The 25,480-nt window shown below is 41.0% G+C and overlaps 1 protein-coding gene across 2 annotated transcripts in view; it reads left to right on the top strand.

Moving 5' to 3' along the window:
• The first annotated feature begins 2,475 nt into the window (after positions 1 to 2,475).
• Positions 2,476 to 25,480, top strand: part of LOC139259802 (bromodomain adjacent to zinc finger domain protein 2B-like) — a 441,395-nt gene continuing 418,390 nt past the window's right edge. For both annotated transcript variants that reach the window (XM_070875573.1, XM_070875574.1), the window contains exon 1: positions 2,476 to 2,705. The gene's annotated coding sequence lies outside the window, so the exon portion shown is untranslated. The remainder of the gene's footprint in view (positions 2,706 to 25,480) is intronic.

Below are 25,480 nucleotides of genomic sequence, written 5' to 3' on the forward strand. Positions count from 1 at the left end.
TAAAAGCTGGAGCAAAACATCCTTCTGCAAATGCACAGAAACTGGAAATCATTGTAAAACTTCCTGGACTGACCTTTTGATGAGCTTAGTCCTCATTGTTGTTGTTTTGGTTTCTTGGCAAGGAACTATTACTTGTTTCTTTAGATTTGATGTTTATTATTTGGTTCCAACTTTACTGCTGGACTCCACCATTCAAAACACTTTGCCTCTGTAATACTTCAAAAAATATATTTCTTGCTCATTTTCTCCCTTCCTCCTTTTTCTGAGGGTGAAGACACCTTGCTCAAATATGGTTTAATGGCCACCAAGCACCCTCATCCAAGTGGCCATTGTTCAGGTGTGAATCTTGCTTGTGACTGTCAATGGGATGTTATATCATGGAGGACTAATCCTGTCCTCACATAACATCCACACACATGCATTTTGAAAAAGAGTTCCCTGGCCAATTTTTCTCTCCCTAACCCAGCATTACTCACTGGATAAACTCACTGAGCCATTGTGGGAACCCAAGTAACATTTCCTTCTATTGATTTATAATTTTTTTTGCACTGATACAAAAAATATATGAATGCCAACTTCTATGTATATATAAAAGTTTGGAAAATTAGATGCTATTATATTATATCTACATATCCCTAATAGCTAGATGAATTGGATACTATACTTCATTAATGACAACCAAAAATGATTTATATGTTACATTCTTCATCTCACATTCTTTGTTATATTAATTTGTAAACTATAGCATGTCATTGATTAATAAAACGCGATTTAATTGAGTATTCCTTTTTGGCTGAGTTAAACCACATAAAAAATAAATTGATATTCTCTTTTACTAGGTTTTGTGAGGAAAAACAAAGGAACACTCACCTGATTTGAAAAAAAAATCATATTTGCTTTGTAACAAGTCATCAGTGATATCACAAAACAACTTCAACTTAATTATTTTAACCATAAATACAACAAAAATACTTGTTTTTTTTTCGCACAATAAAAATCTACTACCTTCGCTATTATCATGGTTATGGATGATATACATTATCTCTATTCCTGAGGTAACCATAACCCACTTGTTACTTGTCAATCATGGTTATACAAGCAACCTCATGTGTGAAGATAATTGTCATATGCAATGTTTACTGTAGTATATCTCTAATTTATGAACATTTATAAATTTGCATTTTCCTGCCCCAGATTGGAAACATTACATTGACCCAATCTTGTTTTGAGATGAGCATTGTGCGAGTAATGCATTTCTTGTGATAATGCCATGTTCAAAGTTGCCATCGCAGCACGAAAAATTAACATTTCATTAAAAGTGAGTATATCCATGATTTTTTATGTTAAAATACATGTCTCTTTGTTTTGTTTGCTACTTGTACTTTATACATTTAACATCCACCAGAGATTCCCTAGAAGATACTTCAATTCTATTATCATTTATAAAATATTACATTCCTTATTTATTTAAAGTTGCAATCTAATTAGTGGAATTGTTGATTAATTCCAATGTTAACTCGAGTTACGGTCACTGATTTAGCTCCCAGTTTTTATGAGGGGAAAACGTTCCATCTACATTGTTTCAGGAACAAAAATACTTAATTTGTAAACAGATACCGGAATCGTGTAAATAAAAACAGAAGCAAACCAGTGTAACTGTGAAATATTTTACTTAATGTAAATGAAAGGCATTTGTGGAAATTGTCATTATTATAGCAATTAGTCAAACTGGAGTGTCAAAGCATTGGTTCTCACCTTAAGTATTGTACCCATTTGATGTCAATAAAGAGAAATTGTATTCCGTTCAAATTAAATGTTTTTCAGCGTAGTTTTTTGTTTTGTTTTCTAGTTTTAATGAAATTACTGTATGTTATATTGAAGCGATCAAATTTGTATTCCCGGAATGTAGCAGTGAAAAATCAATAACTGCAAGCACAGCGCAGCTGTCAGATGCAGATCCTTTGGTCAGTTTATGATCAAAATAATTAATACCATATAACCAATCGAACACTTCGTTTATTTTACAGAACCATCTGTCCTTACTGCATCTTGGAAAAAATGTTAGTCCATGCACCTCAAAATGAATACAATGATTTCAACACAAAATGTTCTTTTTACAACGAATCACGATTTGAATAGTTACATTCCGCACCTTCCCCATGTGTGTGTGCATGGATTGCAATCATTGTACTTGCACTTATGTTACAAATGACCGCGGTAAGGCTGAGCTGACATTCGCATCGCCTGCAAAAAAAAGAGGGATGAGAAGCTTTTATAATGAATTACAAGGCTTTGCAATTCTCACGTGTTCATATCGTAAATAATCCTTAAAAAAAATCAAAAGTATGTATTTTTAAAATCCTCAGTTGATTGTATCGAAAAGGGAGAACTACAGTCTACCATTTCTCCCTGCTGCTAGATGATAGCTGTTGGTTTCATTTAGGAAAATGTTTCTTGTAGCAGCAAGTTTCATTGTTTGAGCTCTGCCTGACGTCACCAGTTCGTGAACCACATGCATTGAAGCCGAAAAAGTCTCGGTCTCCCTCACAGCTTCTGGTGAATTAACGAATTCTCCCCTCTCTCCTCCCGCCTCAATTAAAAAAAAAGTTTCGAAACGAAAACAAGAACGTTAACAAATAATTCCACCATCTGTCCTCCAACTCCCGACGTATCCGGAAGGGAAGTCGATGACATTTGCGAGCTAGGTGAGTTGCATTTTCTTTTCGTGTTTCTGTATTTCTTCGGAAGGGAAAAAGGGGAAAAAAAAATAGATAAACGTTCGTGAGTGAAATCTCGGTGTGGGGGCTGGAGAAACTCCGAGCAGCCGGTGAGACTGAGTCTTGTTCCCCCTTCACTTTGTGCCTCTCTCTAACCGTCTCTGTCTTACATGTCGCTTTAATTGGACCCTTTTGTAGCAGAGAGCGCTCCGGACAAGGACTTATCCTGTTAAACACCTCAACGGGCAGATTTTATTTAAATTTCCATTCGCACTAAACTTGTTTGAACCGTGTTACTGTGTGGTTTTATTTCTCGCTCTATTGCTGGGAGCGGGCGCTTTGTGTCCCGCTCGCTCCCGGTTTGCCATCCACTTTCTCTCTTGTAGTTTTTTAAAAACACAAAAACAAACGGGCACGGCTGAGCCGGGTTGCGGCTGGCTGGCGGGTCGGAGCCTGCGGCCCGGGGTTGGGAGCCGGGCGGCTGCGGCTGCCTGAAGTGTGGACAGGAGGCTGGCAGAGCCCGTGTTTCCCCCCCCCCGGGGGGGGGGGGGTGGGGTGCGTGTGTGTGTGGTTTGTGGTGTGAAACCGGCCCCCGAACAGCTCGTCTCGGCCCCCGCCCCCCCTCTCTCATTTACACCCCTCCTTTCTCTTTGACAGTCCGGCCGCCAGGCGGGCTGGACAGGGCCGGGCTAAACAACACGGCCCCGGCGTCACCCGTCACATCTGCTGCGTCCCATCCTCCCCGCCTGTCCGTCCGTCGGCCCGTCAGCTTCGGGCACACAAACAGCAACACGATTCATTCAGATCAGTTATGCGAGAACTCACTTTTTATATAAAATATCTGGTGGCCGGCTCCCCGGGGTTGCGTATGGGTGCCCGGCCGCCGTGAGCCTCTCCTCTTCTCTCCCTCTCCCTCTCCCTCCCTCCCTCTCGCTTTGTATCTTCACTGCTTCCTTATTCAAGCCGGCTGCAGGCGAGTTGTTGAAATTTATCCCTTTGTGTATATTACAATATCCTCCATTTTTCTTTTCTTCAAAACAACAACCCTTCGCCATCTTGGGTAATCTGTGTTTTTTTGTTGAAGCCTTTTGTTGGGAACAAGGATTTTTAAATATTAAAAATAAACCCCAAAGTTAGGAATCGTTTCTGGGCGCAGTGACGTCATATAAAGTTTAGTGAAATTTACCCTGTCGTGTATTTATGGCTGTGTGGTGTGTGTGTGTGTTTTTATCCTGTTCATGAAAGGACTTTGTTTCTTTCATCATCTGATTGTTAGAATTGCAACAGCCTTTTAAAAAATGAAACTATAAAGGAACTTTAGATAAGCTTTATTATGGGTTTAGAGTGACAGATAATACATTCCCAATTGTAAAACCGAATAGGTTGTGGAGCAAGACCACTACTGTTTTTTTTGTCAACTAAAAATCTGTACATGTGTGCATTTTAAAAAAAAAAGAAGATTGTTTCAATATAATATCTTGAGAGTTTGCTTAAAATGTACAAATATTGTTATAACATGAACAATGAGTGACATGTTGGAAATCCAGTACTTCACAGACACCCATGGAAATGAGAATATTTTACACAGCCATTGCTGCTGGCGTTTATACGGTTTAGTTTAAAAATCGATTATTAAAAATGTGGCAAACTACACATTTAATACAAAGGTAAGAATCTAGAGTAAAAGGGAAAATAGTCGAATGGGATTTTTTGAAGTGATTCTCAAACTTCCAAGATTAATACTGATTCACACTAGGCCTTTTACAGTTCTTCAGAGCAAGCTCTTTTGGAAATAGATTTACTTATATAATGTACATCCCATACCATAATGTTAGGCCAACAATAGATTTCTAGTGATAGCTGCATCTGCAGCTTTGGTTATGTATTCATTTTTAAACACTATATGTATATACTGCCTCCTTTTTAACTATAGTGCTGATTTAAATCCAGCTGCGTAAACATAGTTGGCAGTGAGAGCAAAGTTGTAAACCTTCTAAGATCTGAATTTGTTTAAAAAAAGATCCTCATATTACCTCTGGCTATATTCTCTTGTGTCAGATTAGTGTGAGTTTAAACAAAGTGGTACTGTTCAATTTATATACCTGTGAACAATAGATTTCTCTTTTCATTGTACAAAGTTCTGTGAGTCACTTGGCAGAAAATAATAGAAAAAAATAAAGTTGGAATGCCATGCAGAATTGTCAGCATTTTAACTTGAAAATATTGTTAGAGCTTTTAAGTGGTTTTGTGGTTTTATGAGCTACCATATTTAAAAAAAATCTTTGTAGTGGGGAAATGTGAAGACATACAGAAAAACTGCTTTTATCGTGTTTATATGTAACTACTATTTTCACAAGAGAATGCACTGTAACAGGATACTTGAATATTAGTAACAAACCCATTCTGTTAGTTACTCTGATCTTAGGGTTAATTTAAAAAAAAATGTAAAAGCCCAAACAGCAGATGGCTTTAAATTATACATGCAACAAAAGCCTACAAGATTTGGCAGATTAAGCAGGGGAGATAAGCAGATCAAAGAAAAACAAAATATTGCTTGCATCATCATTGCATTTCTTCTGCAAAGTTGCTTGAATATTAATGGATATTTCTTTCATTGTTCTATTTACATTTTTATTGTTGATACATTACCAAATAAAGTGTGCCTTTTAGGATTGATGAGTAGACATCTCTATTATTGTTTGATATACTGCTTATGTGATCTAAGATTTTTGGTAATCAAAGCCAGTTAGTAAAATAATCCAAATTTTAATAGCTGAATTTCTTGAATCAGAACCATGTTTTGAGAAAGAAACATGCACATATTTTTCTTAAAAGCTATGTTAATGATGAAGTGAACTTTGCAGTTGAAATATGATGTATCCATGCTTTTATTTTATGTGGGTGCCACATCTCTGTTAATGAGAAAAAATATCAATAGCTCACCTTCCTTTCTTGTAACATCAGTTGGAGTCAATCATCAGTTTGAAGCAAGAGTAAATATGGATTCTGAAATATTGCATCTTAAACTAAATGAGCAAAATTCTTATGCTGATGCTTGAAATATTCAATATTCAATATTCATCATTTTAAAAAAAACTGGAAATTCAACATTTTTCTAGTCACCCAGCATTACACTTGAGTCCTGATCATATTTTCTACAATAGCGCAGTATTAATATTGCATTAAGGCTGTGTGAATATCTGTCTATAATTAGTTTTCTGTCACCTATCACAAATGTTTGTGTGAATGTTGCACACAGTGTTAATAGTGATATAGGTAAATAATCACTTTTTTTGTTGCTAAAAATTTTGTTAATATATTTAGTAACAAAAATCACAAGGCAGTGCTTGTATTTCTTTGTTTAGCTGTTTTTTGTTGTGTCAGAAGAAATGTGAAGGAGCAGATGTTTTGCCAAACATCCTGATGTGCTCGTTTCCTTATGGGAGTGTATGACTTTTTCTTCTGATGCATTGAGTTGACAGCTGCTTGATTTCATGGAGCTGCTAAGAACCCATTAGTGGTGTTATTGAATTGAAACAGAACAGTCACTCCCAGCTTGAATTGTAATTCCAAATGTTTTCAATTGTTGTATATTTGCAACACGAGATTTTAATATCACATTTTGATGAGGTCTGTTCCCTATATGCTTGCTTTGCATTAGAGATGGAAAGAATAAGCACAGGCTTGTGTTTGCATTATGAAATAATAGAAATGTAGTTTTATGGAAATTGTACAGTGGCAGATGTCATTACTGTAAAATAACCTGTGAAGCTAATAATTCAGGTGTTAATAATTATATTGTTTATTAAACAAGGTATCTAAGCAGGCTGTCTCTAGTATTCTTGTGTATTTTGTACCAGAAATAATTGCATCAGTTCCTTTTAGAAATTCCTACTTGCTCCTACCAGGAAAAAAATTGTGGACCAAAATCATTGAGGAATAACAGTTCAAATGATTTGATCAGAATGTGGGTTGTATATTTGAGTGGTCACCTGTATACTTACTTTTTTTCAAAATTATTTGCACGTTTAATACCAGGAAATAGTTTCAGCTTGGGAGACTTTGCTGAATATATTGGAAAAGCAGAGCTAACTGTGAATCTAAATGAACAATTTTGTTACTGGAATCATTAAAGGCATATTCTCAATACTAAATTGGAAACAACTGTTTTTGGTGCTTTTTCAAAAGTGTGATTTCAAACTGCATCTATATGCAAATATTTCTTTAAAAATTAAGGTGGGTTTGGTGTCAACCAAATCAGCTGCTGTTTAGCTATTTCTGGCTTCAAGAACAAATTCCTGATACCCAACTATTGTGCAGTTACAGTACTGAAGGATTGTATTAAGATAACTTTTTGCTATAACATTTCTTGGTAATTTTAAGATTTAAGTAGTAACTATTGATATGAAAATTATTATTATCCTTTTGAGTTTTTTTGGTGGCGTAGGATTAAAGGTTATACCTGTATACAAGTTGCTTCCTGCCTCCTTGCGTTGCATTTTTTATGGCTGTTTCAGGAAGTATGGTGATGTAATCTGTGCACTTATAATAGTGAGCAGAAGCTATCGCTTTTCATCTTCATTTTGAGATACATTTTAGGTTTTTCTCTAAATCTATTTTCAGCTTTAATCTGGTTTCCTTCATATTGATCCCACATTGTCAGTTTTCTCCTTAATGTGATTTTCACTCATTTGATGTTGGTTCCCAGTCGCACATTGCATTGTTCATTCTCCCTGGAATTTGCCTTGGACCTCAGCCCCTTGTAGCTGCATGAGTACATGCACACTGCCTTGCTGCGATTGCACTCTTTTCTGTGTCCTGCTATAGAGATTTGCACATCTGTTGAGATATGGTCGGAACAAAAATATATATGATCAGTTCTGTGTTGCTTTGAGCAAGTCACACTGATGTGCAGCGACATTTTAGTGGATGTAAAAATTGCATGAACGTACGATTTGCTTATTTTACAGTATGAAGGTACATTTGCAGCCTATTGCAAAGTTGGAACTAATCTTTTTACTAAAAAATTGTCATCTTTTGTGATTTGAGCTGCTCTGTCGATTAACTTGAGTTTCAGCCTCTGTTATTCAGTTGGTATGTTGAGGTATTCTAGGAGCATTAACTTTTGTAATTTAGTAGACAGGTTGTTCTTATTTAGATGAAAAGAAATAAAATGTAAACATAACATTGTCTTGTACCTATCTTTTTGTTGGACTAAATCTAAATCAAAGTACATTTTAAAAAAAAAACTTTTTAGTTCAGTCACAAGTAAATTTAGAATCATAAAAGCAACTCGAAACTGGTGATTCTGCAATTGATTAGCCAAAATGTGCACAATCTTTTGTACTTTTACTCTAAGCTGTGTCCTTTAACATTGAAGAAGGTTGTTGGATATATTTTTGATAGTTTGGTATAAAAGGTCGATTAACTTGCTGTAGTTTAGTTTCAATGGCCGAATTTTAAAGCAAAATTCCAAGATTGATAAACTGCTGTAAATGACTAAAAACCAACGACTGAGGACAATTTGCTTGCCTGTTGAAACTGTTTTCTCAACTGGGAAAATTAGAATCTGGTGGGATGGAGGTGATCTTCACTTATTGTAAGCACTACTACTCAGCAATAGCTCAAATAACAGGCCCCTAGTATATTACGTTTGTCTTTTACATTTGCTACATATCTTCAGTGACATGTAACTGTCCTTGGATCTTCTGCATAGAGATGCAAAATCAAACAGGTCAGCAGTTCTTCTGGGTACTTTCACTGATCAGAATTTTGAAACAAAAGACGAAACATCCAGCAAGCAGCTGCTGTAAAAATGTACCAGTATTTGATCACTGCCAGAACTGGTAAATGAAAAAGTGTACCTTCAGCATGATTTTTCTAATAGCAAGCTCGATATTGATATATCGTGCAAAACATTGAGTCGTCGTGATTTGTGGGTGTTAGAAATGTAAAACTGCTTAGCTGCAATATAAAATGCAGATGAAAGAGCCCAAATGTCTAGGACCAGTGTACTGATCATAAACAGGACATCAAGCACACCACCCCTGAAGAGAGGCATCAGAGTAATTATTGCTGTGGCATTTTTGTGCCGGGGATAATTGTGTTTTTACCCTGTTTTTCTGTTCTTACCTTTTCCACAAGCACATACTCATTAATCAAACAAGCAGCACTCCTGCTGAGGGCAGAGAGGTTCATCAAATTGGCAGTTGGTTTGGTGTTAAGAACAGTGCTGAGGCTGTTAAAGGATGGGCATAAATAAATCTGAGGTCTTTGTATGCAAACCCTAGAGGTTAATACTGTATAATTCAATGTCCTTTCTCTGTTTTGTATGATTGATGTTTTTTTTAAGGATTTGAAGCTAGATGCAAGTCTTCCAGTAGGTCATGGATGACACCTTCTGATTGGTCAAATTGCAAAGTGTAGGGGGAAGGGAGGCCTTGGAGTATGCTGCAGAGATTGCTGATTTTCCCTGAGATCATTGTCATATTGCCTGTGCTGTTATAAGAACATCCGAGTGATTGACATCTCCTACTGTGATAATGGGGGCTGGTGTTTCAAATGCCAGTAGTTTTGCTTGTTTGTACTGCAGATTAATGCTGTTTGCACTCTTAACATAGCTAACATGTATTACATGAATAAACTACTGAGATTTTGCTACAAAAATAATATTGAGATTTGGCTGTGGGAGAAATGATTGTCTCTTAATAATTTAACAGCAGTTATAGAAAGTGTATTCCATTTGCACATTTCATAAAGGCACATCAAAACTGCATTGGATAGCAATAGTTTTTATTGATCATCTTCATTTAAGAATCTGGTCACTTCTGTCACATAGGCTTTCTTTTCTGCTGTGCTGGCAGCATAGCTTCAATTTTGAATTAGTAATGTAGATTAAATGCACAAAGTGGCGAGACAAATTGAGGCGATTATAGAGCAGAATGCATTTTATTGTAGTTAGTGATCTAAAGAAGAATACCATGATTATTTAAGAATTCCATAACCTTTATTCTTTAACTGGGTCAGTGGTCAAGAAATTCTCTTCTTGTTCAGTAACTGCTTTTGTTACCTTTCTGTCTGTGAAGTTAACTGATTTAATTTACATACATAGAAAATAGTCCAACTGTGATGAGTGGTTCCATTTTTACTAACAAACATGTTCTGAAGCAGGGCACGTTGCTTTATCATCAATAGATTAATGCATTATTGCTTGTGAAATAGCTAAATCTTAAAAGTTCAGCTGTTAGTTTTCATTTTTGATTTTATATAATTGTCCTTCAGCTGAAATCATTTGGGGGAAAAAAATAGTTTTACATTCTTTTAAAATGTAACTGTCCAGTATACTGCAGTTCTTGCTTTCTTGTTATCTTGAGTTGTGGTGTTGGGGATGGGAGAGAAGTAGTGTAAAATATGGCAGTTGCATATGGATAAAAATGAATAGATGTGAATCCAGAATAAGAACTATTTTGTCAAATTTTTGATGGAAGTGTCTGTCTAACTCTGTTTTTTAATGCAGTTTGTCTAGAGCTGCAGCACTTCAAAAAGTAATTCATATGTAAAGGGCTCTGGGATATTTCAAAGCAAACTTATATAAATGCAAGTATTAATGATGTCTTCTTCAAGTCTTGTCAATGCATCATTGTGTGATATATAAATAATAGAAAAGTTTGAACAATGTCATTTTTATCTCCTCAAACAAGAAAAGGTCTGCTGAGCTTTTTTGGTATCACAGCCATGCAGTCACATGAATGCACATTTGAATACGTAATGGTTTCTTTGGTATCATTTTTAACCACTTGCCAAGTCAGTTCCCATTGTTTTTTTTAAATATACCTGTAGCTGTTTTCCAGTTTTCTTATTTCTAGATATTGCCCAGTTTGGATATGCTTTTTTAAAAAAAAACTTCGTTTGGACAATGAATTTTATTCCTTGAAGCACTGTATATTTCATAGACTGTACAAAGGAACAGTTTACACAAAATACTTCCGTCATGAAAATCATTGTTTGTTGCAAAGCTGTGAAACACAGTTGAGGGCTTGCTGATTGAATTGTTACTACTCTTAGATGTCATTGAAATTGGAAATTCATTACTTTTTTTGCTTGGGTCAGGAGGATGTAAAAGTTACAATATTTATTTACCGTTTTTAAAAAAACTTTTTTTTTCCATTTTGCTTTAAAAGACACTGGAAACCGAATACTTTGAATTTTTCAATGGGTTCTTCAGTATGATGAAACAGTGCATATCTTATAATATAGCCGCTCTTCATTCTGATTTTGCCTCAACTGTAGCACTCCTATAGTATGTGACTTTCTTTAGCTCATGATATGGACATTCTTCCCACGTTACACAGTAATATGGTAACACTGTGCTACCTGCTGAGCTAACTAAAACGGATGCGACTGCTGCCAATGAAATAAAGTTAGTTGCGTGTCCGCAGTTTGTGTTTTTTTTGGGTTGTTCCTGCTAGACATCCAACAGATTGGTGAGAGAGAAAGGAGGGGAGAGGATGGGAAAAAGTGTTAGTTGCAGCCGAACTGAGCCGCTTCAGGAGAAGAAAATAAAAATAAAAAATTGAATTAACATTTATATGCTGCCGAACTAAGCCAAGAGAGAAAGGGGAGGGGGTAGACAAAAGAGATCACTGCTGCCAAACTGAGCCGAGAGATAAAGTTAAGATTTATGTGCTGCCGAACTGGGCTGAAAATAAAATAAAAATTAAAAGTTGAATTGGTGTTTCCATCGGCTTACGTTGAATTAGTGTTTCTTATGTTGAATTGATGTTTATTATCTTATGAAAGTTAACATTTATGCACAGAATGCTTCTGTGCAGCTTCTGGTTTGTTGGACGCAGTCACTCTAAATTAAAAATGGGTTTAAATGAGATGATTAAGTTGTGACTTTTTAAAACTTAATTTAATTTTGATTACCTATGTATCTGTCCACACTTGGTCCCATGGAATCAGATATATGATGTTGACTAACCCTTTGATTAAAGTTACAGTTCTTCATAAATTCAGTGCATTTGAGAGCTCTCTCAGTTTTAGAACATTGAGAACATTATCTTGTTTGCCATCTCTCTGCCTTAGATTAGGGCCATTGTCATAGGGGAAGAGGAAGAGAGGAATATCAGGTGCAGTCCAGGAGTTTTATACTACAGGTATTTGTTTGAGTTATTTGATGATCTTCCATTCTTGCGCTGCCTAAAAGTCACTGCAGAACAGTCCACAGTTTCTTGTTTTCCCAATTTAAAAAAAAGTTTCTGAGCAAACCTTTTGCTTTAATATTTGTGAAGGTTAGACATCATCATTCTTGTTTTGGTGTGACTTTAATCCTTGCTCAAAGTGTTTTTTTTAAAGTTGTGGTGCATGCTTGCAAGGAGGTTCAAATCTTGCAACCCCTGATGTATTTTCACAAACCAAGTCATCCAAAATATTTTTGTTTGCCATTGAAACCCGCTTTTTGAACAATGTGAAGTTTGCCACCATCTCTTTAGTTTGGGCAGTATTGAAATACTGCTCAATGCATTTGGAGTCTGTCTGTGAAACTGCCCATAGTCCAGGGGTACAAATGTTCTCGGTCACAGAAACAAAACATGCACATGGAGAAGCAATCCATTTTAGGAGCACTGATCAAGGCAGATTCCATCTGACTTGATTTGCCTAAGGCTCCAAGACTATAGTGTCAGCCTTGGCTCAGGGTTAGTGCCCTTACCTCTGAGTCTTCTGACTGTGGGTTTAAGCCCCAGCGCATGAGCCCGTCATCTAGGCCAGCATTTCAGTGCAGTACCAAAAGAGTGCTACATTGTTGAGAGGTGCTGTCTTTCAGGTAAGAAAAGAACCAAGGCCATGTTTGCTCTCTTTGGTGCCGTAGAATCTTTTAAGGGGAGTTCTCCTGGTGGCCTAGCTAATATTTAACCCTCAAATTTAACCAAAACTGAAAAAAGCAGTATTGTTCTATGTCAAATTGTTTAATTCCTTACTTGCTATTTGATTAGCTATTTCCTCCAATGGACTTTTTTTCCCCCAAAGAAGTATTTTTCATTAAAACAGTACTCACCTCACTCATATGGATTATGATGAAGTAAATAGTGATGGATTGTTTCCATTGGTCAGCGAGAGAGTAAGAGGGCACAAATTTATGATCATAAAAGGAATGGAAATGGGAGGTTAGAAAAAATATATTTACACAGAATGTGCAATTCGTGCTGCCAACTGTTGTTGAAGCAGTGAACACAAAGTGTTAAAAGGAAATTGTATGTTTGTAAAAGAGGAATATTAAACAGTGTGGCGAGTGAACAGGAGTGAGATTAGATTAGGTAGTTCATGTGGAGAAAAAACCCTGGCCTGCTTCTATGCTGTAACATTCCATGAAACAGCATCCCCACACATGAATATGGCAGCTAATCTATTTTAACAAGATAGAAGTATAAATACCACAGGACTACATATCAATTTTAATGCTGCAAGACTACAATTCTGTTTGCTACAATTTCATACAATAAATTTGGCACTTAAATGGTCAGAAATTGACCCTTCCAATGATGGGGCACTGAACCATACAGATGAAGACAACTCCAGGTTTAATTTAGCTGGGATATTGGTAGGAGTATTAGAATTGGTCTGTGTTCCTGGGTTACGGGGGGGTGGGGGGGGGAAATAGCCATGATTCTCACTCCCAAATACTGTCCAGGAACCCCTGCTGGAAAGTGCACATGTGGATCTCGGGTGAATGCAGGATTGCACTCGGTTACAATGCCCCTTTCCACCCAAAATAATCTTGCTGACACAAAGAATGGAAACTTGGGCAAGATTTGCTAGGCTCTTGAGAGATAGTGCTACCTGTTGGATTTTTATTCCCTACTTGAACATCAGTTATTTCTGCTTGTGGACTTTTCAGATATGAGCACTTTTAATTAAAATAGTTATCACTTCACTTGTGCGTGACTTGTGGTGGGAGTGGAAAAGATCTGTACAGAGGCAATTTCCCTGGCAAACTTAGGAAATGGTCTGGATTGACACAGGCTGCCCGTGGGTTGGATACCCTGCTTTGAGACCGGCCCTGTGTATACCAGCACCACAAACCTCTCTCCTCAAACTGCTGTAATCGCTGCCACCTATTGAAGTTTATCCTTGGGTGTCAGCCTGGGCTCAATGGTAGCACTTTTGCCTCTGAGTCAGAAAGTTGTGGGTTTGAGCTCCATCCAGGGACTTGACCACAGTCTAGGATGAAACTTAAGTCTAGTACTGAGGGAGGTCTATGCTGTCAGATAAACTGTCTTTCGAATGAGTTGTTAAACTGAGGACCTGTTTACCCTCTTGGGTGAATATAAATGATCTCTTAGTACTATTCAAAAAAAAAAGCAAGCGAGTTCTCTTGGTCTTCTGGCCAATATTTATCCTTCACGAACAGTATCAAAACAGTTTATCTAGTTATTAATCTCATTACTGTTTGTGCAATCTTGCTGTGGCCAAATTGGCTGCCCCATTTCACTACGTTACAACAGTGACTACACTTCAAAAAAGTGCTTTAGGACTTCCTGAAGTCATGAAAGGCTATTATATAAAATCCAAGTTTCTAATTATCTCTTGCTCTTTTAACCATCTATGTTGTCTCAAACCACTGCCCCCATCTCCCAAATTTCCAAGAGCTTCCTCTCCCACGACTTTTATATTTAAGTCCGACAAGTCTGCTTTGATTCCTAATAGCACCAAAACAATCCTGGTCAAAGTCACAAACAATACTTTGTGTTACTGGGATTCTGGTGTGCTATCCCTCTTTGATCTTTCCATGTTTTTTGATAGTTCTATCCTTATCCACAATTTGTCCTTTATGGTGGATGTCTGTGATAATGGTTCCTATTATCTTTACCAATGCAGTGAGTTTATCTCCTTCAAAGGAGCCCATGTACTCACCAGTGGTATGCCCAATGTTCCGTTTGAAGCCTCTCATTGGCATCGTCCACAATATAGGATTGGTTTCTATATGTATGTTGATGACTTCCATCTCCATCTTTTTGATTCCATGACTAGTACCATTTTGTGCGGTTGAGCTGCAGCTTTTTACAGCTGAACATCAGCAAGACTGATCCTGCACCGTTCCCTGCAGATCCTTTACGCTTGAGGTACTAATTTCATCTCCTATTCCAGCTGCTTGCTCAGACTAAAGCTGCAGGATTGCAATGTTGATGTTGAAGTCGACTGAGCTGAGCTTCAGTACAGACATTCAGTCCATCACAAAGACAACAATAATAACTTGCACCTATGTAGCACCTTTTAATGTACAAAATATCGCAAGATGTTTTACAGAGTAGTAATAGAAGGAACAGAACACAGAACCAGGGAGTTTAGGAGGGATGGTTGAAGGTTTGGGGCCTCTGCTTAATTTTCATCTGAAAAATGGCACCTCCAACAGTGCAACGCTGAGGTGTCAACCTATATTATGTGCTCGAGTCTCATGACCTTCAGACTCCGATCAGACTGCTACCACTGAGCCAAGGCTGCGCCTAAGGACAAGATTTTTAAATGTGACAGGCTTATTCGGCAGCACCTCTCAAACCTGTGATCGCCATCATCCCTTCAATTTCCCTACAAGTTGCACACCACCCTGACATGGATTATGTATTGCTATTCTTTAATTGTTGCTGTGTCAACATCCTGGGACTGCCTACCTAACAGCATTGAGGCAGCACCTTTAACTTGTGGATTGATGGTATAGTACAGGACAGGATATAGGCAGTTGCATTTTGGATAAAGTGTAGTTAATGGAACATGAATGAAGGCCAGCCAGAAGAGCAGTGGAAAGTAACAGGTGGACAGTATTCCAGAAATGAGAATAAACAGTCTTGATGGAGACAATGTGGCATTTGAAGCTCAGTTCTGAGTTGAATAAAATGACAAGGTTGCAGGCAGTGTTGTTCAAACTCAGAAAGAGGACATGGAGAGGGTTGAAATCTGCCAATGAAGCAGAAATTTTGGTGGGCCTAGAGAATGATCGATTTGGTGTTCTTAATGCTCAATTGAAGGAAGTTGTGGTTCATCTAAGACTTGATGTCAGACAGGCAGTTTGACAGCATGGTGGTAGTCATGGCTCAAGAAAAGCTGTGGAGTGGTAGGGGTGGGTGTCGTCAGCAAGTGTATGGAAGGTGACCTTGTGCCTGTAGATTATATCATAGAGGGGCAGCATATAAACAAAGACAGCCAAGAATGGATCCCTCTGAGGACTCCTGAGGTGTTGATGCTGGCTGAATTTGGAAAGGTATGAGTGGAATTGTAAGAGGGGTGAAAGGACAGCTTCATCAATTGTGCCAAATGCTGCAAAAAGATGGAGAATAATGAGCAGGGTTAGTAATTTCATGGTGACAAGCACGGGATGTCAGTCGTGATTTTGTCAGTATAATCTCAGTAGAAAAATGGATGAATGCTGGATTGTAGGCAATCAGAGGTAATTTATGAAAAGGTGGACATGGAGTTGGGAGGTATCGACATGCTTAAAGATGTTTGAGAAGGTGATGGAAGGACCGGGGGTAGGTTTTTAAGAGTAGGAGAGTGATGGTAGTTGGTATGAAGGGATATTGATCAATGCTGTGGAAAGAGAACGATTAATGTCAGCTACCACAGGGACCATAATGTAGGGCTGGTAGTTGATGGGGGTGGTTGGGAAATCAAGTGAATGGGGATATCACATGAAAGACATGAGTTTGGAGAGGGCAAGGGGGATGGCAGAGAAACTTCAAAATGGAAAGGGATCAGGGTGGGAGATGTGGAAGGAAGCAATAGAGATGGATGTCTGGATGGTCTCGCTCTTGAAGACAAAAACATTCATGAGCTCCTTGCATTATATTATTGGAGGCAAGGGTGGAGGAAGCAGGTGAAGGGGATTTAAGGCGGTTGTTAGTTGTGAAAAAGAGAAGCCAAGTGTTCTCCTTGGTCTCCAGGATGATTTTGGAATAGCATGTGCTTTTGCCTTGAAGTGAGTAAACCATGGTAAAGCTTGATGTGATCAAGCCAATTCTAGCAATTGAAGAACAGGCCGGTTCGGTCCCAGGTGCGCTTGAATTGGCGCCCTTCTGGCATGAGAGTGAGGAAGAGATGCATACCAGGGGAGTGACAGGAGTGGGAGACAATAATTGATTTGCTGGGAACAAAGGGCTTTTTAAAAATTCATTCATGGGATGTGGGTGTCGCTGGCAAGGCCAGCATTTATTGCCTTTCCATAATTGCCCTGGAGAAGATAGTGGTGAGCCACATTCTTGAACCGCTGTAGTCCATGTGGTGAAGGTACTCCCACAGTGCTGTAAAGTAAGGAGTTCAAGGATTTTGACCCAGCGACGCTGAAGGAACGGCGATATATTTCCAAGTCTGGATGGTGTGTGACTTGGAGGGGAACTTGGAGGTGATGGTGTTCTCACGTGCCTGCTGCCCTTGTCCTCCATCATCATCATCGGTAGTCCCTTGGAATCGAGGAAGATTTGCTTCCACTCAAAATGAGTTCCTGGGCGACTGAACAGTCCAATATGACAATTACAGTCTCTCAAGGTGGGACAGACAGTCGTTGAGGGAAAGGGTGGGTGGGAATGGTTTGCCGCATGCGCCTGCACTTGGTTTCTGCATGCTCTCGGCGATGAGACTTGAGGTGCTCAGCGCCCTACCGGATGCACTTCCTCCACTTAGGACGGTCTTTGGCCAGGGACTCCCAGGTGTTGGTGGAGATGTTGCATTTTATCAAGGAGGCTTTGAGGGTGTCCTTGAAACGTTTCCTCTGCCCACCTTGGGCTCGTTTGCCGTGAAGGAGTTCTGAGTAGAGTGCTTGCTTTGGGAGTCTTGTGTCAGGCATGCAAACAATGTGGCTGCCCAGCAGAGTTGGTCGAGTGTGGTCAGTGCTACGATGTTGGCCTGGTCGAGGACGCTAACATTGATGCGTCTGTCCTCCCAGGGGATTTGCAAGATCTTGCGGAGACATCGTTGTCCTTCTAGGTGGTAGAGTTCACGGATTTGGGAGGTGCTGCTGAAGAAATCGTGGTGAGTTGCTGCAGTGCATCTTGCGGGTAGTACACACTGCAGCCACGGTGCGTCGGTGGTGGAGGGAATGAATGTTTAAGGTGGTGGATGGAGTGCTAATAAAGCGGGTTGCTTTGTTTTGGATGGTGTCGTGCTTCTTGAGTTGTGGGAGCTACACTCGGGCAAGTGGAGAGTATTCCATCACACTCCTGACTTGTGTCTTGTAGATGGTGGAAAGGCTTTGGGGAGTCAGGAGATGAGTCATTTGCTGCAGAATACCCAGCCTCTGACCTGCTCTTGTAGCCACAGTATTTATGTGGCTGGTCCAGTTCAGTTTCTGGTCAATGGTGACTCCCAGGATGTTGATGGTGGGGAATTTGGCAATGGTAATGCTGTTGAATATCATGGGGAGGTGGTTTGACTCTCTTGTTGGAGATCGTCATTGCCAGGCAATTGTGTGGCGCGACTGTTACTTGCCACTTATCAGCCCAATCCTGAATGTCGTCCAGGTCTTGTTGCATGTGGGCATGGGGTGCTTCATTATCTGAGGAGTTGCGAATGGAACTGAACACTGCAGCCATGAGCAAATACCCCCACTTCTGGCCTTACGATGAAGGGAAGATCATTAATGAAACAGCTGAAGATGGTTGGGCCTAGGATACTGTCCTGAGGAACTCCTACAGCGATATCCTGGGGCTAAGCTGATTGGCCTCCAGCAACCACAAACCTCTTCCTTTGTGCTAGGTATGACTCCAGCCAGTGGAGAGTTTTTCCCTCTGATTCCCATTGACTTCAATTTTACTAGGGCTCCTTGATGCCACACTTGGTCAAATGCTGTCTTTATGACCAGGGCAGTTACTCTTACCTCACCTCTGGAATCCAGCTCTTTTGTCCATTTTTGGGCCAAGGCTGTAATGAGGTCTGGAGCCGAGTGGCCCTGACGGAACCCAAACAGCATCGGTGAGCAGGTTATTGGTGAGTAAGTGCCGCTTGATGGCACTGTCGATGACCTTTTCCATCACTTTGCTGATAATTGAGATTGGACTGATGGGATGGTAATTGGCCGGATTTGATTTGTCATGGACAGATGCATCTGCAACAGGTAGACTGGTGAGGGCGAGGACAATTTTCCACTTTGTCGGGTAGATGCCAGAATTGTAGCTGTACTGGAACAGCTTGGCAAGAGGTGCGGCTATTTCTGGAGCACAAGTCTTCAGCGTGACAGCCGGGATGTTGTCGGGACCCGTAGCCTTTGCTGTATCCAGTGCACCGATTCATTTCTGAATATCACGTGGAGTGAATCGAATTGGCTGAAGACTGGCTTCTGTGATGGTGGGGACCTCAGGAGCAGGCCCAGATGAATCATCCTCCAGGCACATCTGGCTGAAGACGCTTCAGCCTTGTCTTTTGCATTCATGTGTTGGGCTCCACCATTATTGAGGATGGGGGTGGTCATGGAGCCTCCTCCTCCCGTTAGTTCTTTAATTGTCTACCAGCATTCACGACTGGATGTGGCAGGACAGCAGAGTTTTGATCTGATATGTTGGCTGTGGTATTGTTTAGCTCTATCTGACAGATATGTAGTCCTGTGTTGTAGCTTCACCAGGTGTTATGTATGTAACACCTTGTAACCAGCATTCCACCGCCACCAGAGGGCGTATCTGTTGGAGTCGCAAGGTATCCCAGCATCCCTTAGGAGCACTGCATATAAGCAGGCCTCCCATGCTGTGCCAGCACTCGCGTCAGAACAAAGAGACTAAGGTCACACTTAAGTCTACAGTACTCCGCCACGTTGCTTTATTTGAGACATAACAGTTGGCACTTCATTTTTAGGTATGCCTGGTGCTGCTCTTGGCATGCTCTTCTACACTTCATTGAGCCAGGGTTGGTCCCATGGCTTGATGGTAATGGTAGAGTAAGGAATATGCCGGGCCATGAGGTTTCAGATTGTGGTGAAATACAATTCTGTGACTGCTGATGGCCCACAGTGCCTCATGGATGCTCAGTTTTGAGCTGCTAGATCTGTTCTGAATCTATCCCATTTAGCACGGTGATTGTGGCATGTAACATGATGGGTGTTTTCAGTGTGAAGACTTCTCTACAAGGTATTACTGCTACCAATACTGTCATGGACAGATGCATCTGCAACAGGTAGACTGGTGAAGGCGAGGTCAAGTAGGTTTTTTCCCTCACCACCTGCCACAGGCCCAATCTGGCGGCTATGTCCTTCAGGACTCAGCCAGTTCAGTGAGTAGTGGTGCAACTGAGCGACTCTTGGTGATGGACATTGAAGTCCCCCACCCAAAGTACATTCTGTGCCCTTGCTCTCCTCATTGCTTCTTCCAAGTGATGTTCAACATGGAGGAGTACTGATTCATCAGCTGAGGGAGTGCAGTGGTGGTAATTAGCAGGGGGTTTCCTTGCCCATGTTTGACCTGAAGCCATGAGACTTCATGGGGTCCGGAGTCAATGTTGAGGACTTTAAAGGCCACCCCTCTCCTGACTGTATACCATTGTGCTGCCACCTCTGGTGTCTCTGTCCTGCCGTTGGGTCAGGGCATACCCACGGAAGAGTCTGGGACATTAGCTGAAAGGTTTGATTCTGTGTTTAAAAGCAGATGTGAGGGAGCGGGTTAGTAGGTCGATAGTAGAAGTGTTGTGACAAGTAGAGGACCAAAGGAGAGGGAGTTGGGAGGTAGACAGAGAAATTGCGAGGCACTTAGTGAGAAGGTTTTTCCATTGATAAATAATGAGTGTAATGGAATTGGGGAGGCCAGGGAATATCGGTGATGAGACAAAGATAGCCATATTGGAGATCAGATCCTCTCTGAAGATGAGGTTATGAGATAATGATCGAGAGGATGGGTATGAGTTGAAGAATTTGTAAAAGGATAAAATGGAAGACAAGAGGGCAAATAAATAAGAGGAGGGGTACAGGTTAGATAGAAGGGGCAAGTGAGATGAGAAAAGCAAAAGTTAATTTCAGACGAATGAAGGTTGAGATAGTCATGGAGTGAGGATGAAGCATTTGAAGTTTCTGCTGAGTGACAACACTGTCGCAGTGGAGATTCCAAGGGAGGTGCAGAGGAATGCTGTGTTCTCATTCAGGAAGTATTCCATACTGGGACAGCAACAGGAGAGAAGGTAAACTGAGGAATAATGACTGGTGGGAGGAATAAATGAGGGTGACATTGTGCTGGGGAAGGGGGAAGAGAATAGCATATGTCCGAATAAAAATTAAAGGCAGAGACATCTGGACGCAGAAAGAATGGGAGATGGGAATCTAGGTCTGAAACCAAAGTCTGCAAGTGAGGGGATGGAAAAGGAATCTGAATTACATTGCCCAGTAGGAGAAATCGAGGCACGGCGAGAAAGGGTAGTAAGGAAAGAAGCTGATTAGAGAGAAAGTTAAATTAAAAAGTAGGACCTCAAAGGAAGTAATCTCAGGATTGCTACCAGTGCCACATGCTAGTCAGAGCAGGAATCGCAGGATAGCTCAGATGAATCACAGGATAGCTCAGATGAGGAATGATGCAAGGGGGAGGGATTCAAATTCCTGGGACATTGGAACCAGTTCTCGGGTAGGTGGGACCAGTACAAACCGGACGGTTTACACCTGGGCAGGACTGGACCCAACATCCTAGGTGGACTGTTGGCTAATGCTGTTGTGGAGGGTTTAAACTAAAATGGCGGGGGATGGGAATCAATGCAGGGAGGCAGAGGGAAGTAAAAAGGGGGCAGAAACAAAAGGTAGGAAGGATAAAAACAAGAGTGGAGAGCAGAGAAATCAAAGGCAAAAATCAAAAAGGGCCACATTACAACATAATTCGAAAAGGACAAAGAATGTTAAAAAAACAAGCCTGAAGACTCTGAGTCTCAATGCGAGGAGCATGCATAATAAGGTGGATGAATTAACTGTGCAGATAGCTGTTAACGGATATGATGTAATTAGGATTACTGAGACATAGCTCCAGGTAACCAAGGCTGGGAACTCAACATCCAGGGGTATTCAATATTCAGGAAGGATAGATAGGAAGGAAAAGGAGGTGGGGTTAGCGTTACTGGTTAAAGAGGAAATTAACGCAATAGTAAGGAAGGACATTAGCGTGGATGATGTGGAATCTATATGGGTAGAGCTGTGAAACACCAAAGGGCAGAAAACGTTAGTGGGAGTTGTGTGCAGACCAGCAAACAGTAGAAGGGAGGAATTTGGGGACACGTGCAATAAGGGTCCAGCAGTGATGGGTGACTTTAATCTACATATTGATTGGGCTAACAAAACTGACAGCAATACTGCAAAGGAGGAGTCACTGGAGTGTATAAAGGATGGTTTTCTAGACCAATATGTTGAGGAACCAACTAGAGAGCAGGCCATCCTAGACTGGGTCTTGTGTAACGCGAGAGGATTAATTAGTAAGCTAGTCGTGCGAGGCCCCTTGGGGAAGAGTGACCATAAATATGGTAGAATTCTTCATTAAGATGGGGTGTGACGCAATTAATTCAGAGACAAGGGTCCTGAACTTAAAGAAAGGAAACTTCTACGGTATGAGACGTGAATTGGCTAGGATAGACTGGAGAATGATACTTAAAGGGTTGACGGTGGATAGGCAATGGCAGACATTTAAAGATCACCTGGATGAACTACAACAATTGTACATCCCTGTCTGGTGTAAAAATAAAAAAGGTAAGGTGGCTCAACCGTGGCTAGCAAGGGAAATTAGGGAAAGTGTTAAATCCAAGGAAGAGGCATAAAATTGGCCAGAAAAAGCAGCAAACCTGAGGGCTGGAAGTAATTTAGAATTCAGCATGGGAGGACTAAGGGTTTAATTAGGAGGGGGCAAATAGAATATGAGAGTAAACTTGCAGGGAACATAAAAACTGACTGCAAAAGCTTCTATATATAATATATGAAGAGAAATAATTAGTGAAGACTAATGTAGGTCCCTTGCAGTCAGAATCAGGTGAATTCATAATGGGGAACAAGGAAATGGCAGACCAATTGAACAAATACTTTGATTCTGTCTTCACTAAGGAAGACACGAATAACCTCCCAAAATGACTAGGGGACCGAGGGTCTAGCAAGAAGGAAGAACTGAGGGAAATCGTTATTAGTCAAGAAATGGTGTTAGGGAAATTGAAGGGACTGAAGGCCTATAAATCCCCAGGGCCTGATAGTTTGCATCCCAGAGTACTTAAGGAAATGGCCCTAGAAATAGTAGATGCATTGGTGGTCATTTTCAAACATTCCATGGACTCTGGATCAATTCCTATGGATTGGAGGGTAGTTAATGTAACCCCACTTTTTAAAAAAGGAGGGAGAGAAAAAACAGGGAATTATAGACTGGTTAGCCTGACATCAGTGGTGGGGAAAATGCTGGAGTCAATTATTAAAGATGTAATAGCAGCGCATTTGGAAAGCAGTGACAGGATCGGTCTAAGTCAGCATAGATTTATGAATGGGAAATCATGCTTCACAAATCTTCTAGAGTTTTTTGAGGATGAAACTAGTAGAGTTGATAAGGGAGAACCAGAAGATGTGGTGTATTTGGACTTTCAAAAGGCTTTTGACGGGGTCCCACACAAGAGATTAATGTGCAAAATTAAAGCACATGGTATTGGGGGTAATGTATTGACATGGATAGAGAACTGGTTGACAGACGGGAAGCAAAGAGTAGGAATAAACGGGTCCTTTTCAGAATGGCAGGCAGTGACAAGTGGGGTGCCGCAGGGTTCAGTTCTGGGACCCCAGCTATTTACAATATACATTAATGATTTGGACTAAGGAATTGAATGTAATATCTCCAAGTTTGCAGATGACAGCTGCGTGGCAGTGCAAGCTGCGAGGAGGACGCTAAGAGGCTGCAGGGGGACTTGGACAGGTTGGGTAAATGGGCAAATGCATGGCAGATGCAATATAATGTGGATAAAGGTGAGGTTATCCAATTTGGTGGCAAAAACAGGAAGGCGGATTATTATCTGAATGGTGACAGATTAGTCAAAGGGGAGATGCAATGAGACCTGGGTGTCATGGTACATCAGTCATTGAAGGTAGGATGCAGGTATAGCAGGCAGTAAAGAAAGCAAATGGCTTTCATAGCGAGGGGATTTGAGTATCGGAGCAGGGAGTTCTTGCTACAGTTGTACAAGGCCTTGGTGAGACCACACCTTGTGTGCAGTTTTGGTCTCCTAATCTGAGGGAGGACGTGCTTGCTCTTGAGGGAGTGCAGCGAAGATTCACCAGACTTGATTCCTGGAATGGCAGGACTGACATATGAGGAAACACTGGATCGGCTAGGCTTATACTCACTGGAATTTAGAAATGTATAAAATTCTGATGGGACTGGACAGGTTAGATGCAGGAAGAATGTTACCGATGTTGGGGAAGTCCAGAACCAGGGGACACAGTCTAAGGATAAGGGGTAAGCCATATAGGACCGAGATGAGAAGAAACTTTCTCACCCAGAGAGTTGTTAACCTGTGGAATTCTCTGCCACAGAAAGTTGTTGAGTCCAGTTCGTTGGACATATTCAAAAGGGAGTTAGATCCCTTACGACTAAAGGGATCAGGGGATATGGAGAGAAGGCAGGGGTGGGGTATTGAGGTTGAATGATCAGCCATGATCATATTGAATGGGTGTGCATGCTCGAAGGATCGAATGGCCTGTTCCTGCACCTATTTTCTATGTTTCTAGGCTAATTATTAGAAGACCTAATTTAAGGGGGAAAAGAAGCTTCTGAGCCAGAGGTAACAACATTGGAATGAAATTGGTTGGGAAAATGATGAGGGGGCAAGCTACAGCTAGGAGCTGGTAGCAGCGATGACAACCAGACTATCGGCCAGTTGAGGAGTAGCAGAGATTAAACTAGGAGCTATTAAGGAGCAGAGAAAGTGACAGATAGTTGATCCAGAGCCCAGTGAAGAAGAAGTTGATCTTGGAGGCCAGTGAAATTCAGAAACCATTCCAACCCAAACGCAGAGTGGTGCTCAGTACAGGAGACCAAAGAACTCGGAAGAGGCTGAAAGTCCAGAGCTCGTGGCAGGTGCAGAGGCTGAATCTAAGATATTAGTGGGGGAAGTCAGGAGTGGACAATGTGGCCCAGACTAGTAAGCAGTGAAAGTGGCCCAAAGAAATCAGCGGAGTAGCAGGCTTCAGAACAGGATCCCTTTCTCTCTCTTTTCCTTTGGTTCTTTCTCATCCCCTCTCTCACGCTCGCACTCTTGCTCTCTCTCGCTTGCGCTCTCTTTCTCCCACCTCACTTTCCCACTATCCTCCCCTTTCTCTCTATCCCCCCTTCTCTCTCTCTCTCTCTCTCCCCCCTTTCTCTCTCTCTCTCTATCCCCCCTTTCTCTCTCTCTCTCTCTCTCTCTCTCTCTCTCTCCTCTCTCTCTCTCTCTCTCTCTCCCCCCCCTCTCCTCCCCCTTTCTCTCTCTCTCTCTCTGTCCCCCCTTTCTCTCTCTCTCTGTCCCCCTTTTCTCTCGCTCTCTCGCTCTCTCTCTCTCGCTCTCTCTCTCGCTCTCTCTCTCTCGCTCTCTCTCTCTCTGCTCTCTCTCTCTCGCTCTCTCTCTCTCTCTCTCGCTCTCACTCTCTCTGTTCCCCCATTTCTCTCTCTCTCTCTCTCTCTCTCTCTCTCTCTCTGTTCCTCTCTCTCTCTCTCTCTCCTCTCTCTCTTCCTCTCTCTCTCTCTCTCTCTCTCTCGCTCCTCTGTTCCCCCCTTTCTCTCTCTGTTCCCCCTCTCTCTCTCTCTCTCTCTCTGTTCCTCTCTCTC

This window comes from Pristiophorus japonicus, chromosome 3 (genome assembly GCF_044704955.1).
Source record: "Pristiophorus japonicus isolate sPriJap1 chromosome 3, sPriJap1.hap1, whole genome shotgun sequence".
Classification (NCBI taxonomy): Eukaryota; Metazoa; Chordata; class Chondrichthyes; family Pristiophoridae; genus Pristiophorus; species Pristiophorus japonicus.